Genomic DNA, 2,500 nt, shown 5'->3' with positions numbered 1-2,500 from the left:
TGTTTTTTATAAGGTTGTAGGTTGGCCAAGGCACCAGCCAACGGTGAGATACGGCCGATAGAGAGTTATTGGGTACTTTGACTGGGTAGATAGTAATACATTTGGATAACTCACTGGTTACGGCTCACTTTTTCTTTGCCTACACACATCGAATTGTCTGGTATATTCTTTACACATTATTGTGTTCTTTCTTAAGGTTGTAGGTTGGGTAAGGCACCAGCCAACTGGCGAGATACGGCCGATAGAGAGTTATTGGGTCCTTTGACTCTGTAGATAGCACTACAATTGGATAACTCACTGGTTACGGCTCACTTTTTCTTTGCCTACACACATTGAATAGTCTGGTGTATTCTTTACACATTATGTGCTCTTTCTTAAGGTTGTAGGTTGGGGTAAGGCACCAGCCAACCGGTGAGATACGGCCGATAGAGAGTTATTGGGTCCTTTGACTGGGTAGATAGTACTACATTGGATCCCTCACTGGTTACGGCTCACGTTTTCTTTGCCTACACACATCGAATAGTCTGGTATATTCTTTACACATTATTGTGTTTTTTATAAGGTTGTAGGTTGGGTAAGGCACCAGCTAACCGGTGAGATACGGCCGATAGAGAGTTATTGGGTCCTTTGACTGGGTAGATAGTACTACATTTGGATAACTCACAGGTTACGGCTCACTTTTTCTTTGCCTACACACATCAAATAGTCTGGTGTATTCTTTATACATTATTGTGTTTTTTATAAGGTTGTAGGTTGCCGAAGGCACCAGCTAACCGGTGAGATACGGGCCGATAGAGAGTTATTGGGTCCTTTGACTCTGTAGATAGCACTACAATTGGATAACTCACTGGTTACGGCTCACTTTTTCTTTGCCTACACACATTGAATAGTCTGGTGTATTCTTTACACATTATGTGCTCTTTCTTAAGGTTGTAGGTTGGGTAAGGCACAAGCTAACCGGTGAGATACGGCCGATAGAGAGTTATTGGATCCTTTGACTGGGTAGGTAGTACTACATTGGATCCCTCACTGGTTACGGCTCACTCTTTCCTTGCCTACACACATCGAATAGTCTGGTGTATTCTTTACACATTATTGTGTTTTTTATAAGGTTGTAGGTTGGCCAAGGCACCAGCTAACCGGTGAGATACGGTCGAAGAGAGTTATTGGGTCCTTTGACTGGGTAGATAGTACTACATTTGGATAACTCACTGGTTACGGCTCATTTCTCCTCTGCCTACACACATCGAATAGTCTGGTGTATTCTTTACATATTATTGTGTTTTTTATAAGGTTGTAGGTTGGCCAAGGCACCAGTTAACAGGTGAGATACTGCCAATAGAGAGTTATTGGGTCCTTTGACTAGCCAGATAGTACTACATTAGATCCCTCACTGGTTACGGCTCATTTTTTCTTTGCCTACACACACCGAATAGTCTGGTGTATTCTTTACACATTATTGTGTTTTTTATAAGGTTGTAGGTTGGGTAAGGCACCAGCCAACCGGTGAGATACGGCCGATAGAGAGTTATTGGGTCCTTTGACTGGGTAGTGTACTACATTGGATCCCTCACTGGTTACGGCTCATTTTTTCCTTACCTACACACATCAAATTCTGGTGTATTCTTTACACATTATTGTGCTTTTTATAAGGTTGTAGGTTGGCCAAGGCACCAGCTAACCGGTGGGATACGGCCGATAGAGAGTTATTGGATCCTTTGACTAGCCAGATAGTACTATATTTGGATAACTCACTGGTTACGGCTCACTTTTTTCTTTGCCTACAGACATCGAATAGTCTGGTGTATTCTTTACACATTATGTGCTCTTTCTTAAGGTTGTAGGTTGGGTAAGGCACCAGCCAACCGGTGAGATACGGCCGATAGAGAGTAATTGGGTCCTTTGACTCTGTAGATAGCACTACAATTGGATAACTCACTGGTTACGGCTCACTTTTTCTTTGCCTACACACATTGAATAGTCTGATGTATTCTTTACACATTATGTGCTCTTTCTTAAGGTTGTAGGTTGGGTAAGGCACCAGCCAACCGGTGAGATACTGCCGATAGAGAGTTATTGGGTCCTTTGACTCTGTAGATAGCACTACAATTGGATAACTCACTGGTTACGGCTCACTTTTTCTTTGCTTACACACACCGAATAGTTTGGTGTATTCTTTACACATTATTGTGTTTTTATAAGGTTGTAGGTTTGGTAAGGCACCAGCCAACCGGTGAGATACTGCTGATAGAGAGTTATTGGGTCTTTTGAGACTGGGTAGATAGTACTACATTTGGATCCCTCACTGGTTACGGCTCACGTTTTCTTTGCCTTCACACATCGAATTGTCTGGTGTATTCTTTACACATTATTGTGTTTTTTATAAGGTTGTAGGTTGGCCAAGGCATCAGCCAACCGGTGAGATACTGCCGATAGAGAGTTATTGAGTCCTCTGACTCGGTAGATAGTACTACAATTGGATAACTCATTGGTTACGGCT

The sequence above is a fragment of the Palaemon carinicauda genome, chromosome 4 (genome assembly GCF_036898095.1).
Source record: "Palaemon carinicauda isolate YSFRI2023 chromosome 4, ASM3689809v2, whole genome shotgun sequence".
Taxonomy (NCBI): Eukaryota; Metazoa; Arthropoda; class Malacostraca; order Decapoda; family Palaemonidae; genus Palaemon; species Palaemon carinicauda.
Note: the sequence above shows the minus strand (reverse complement) of the source record.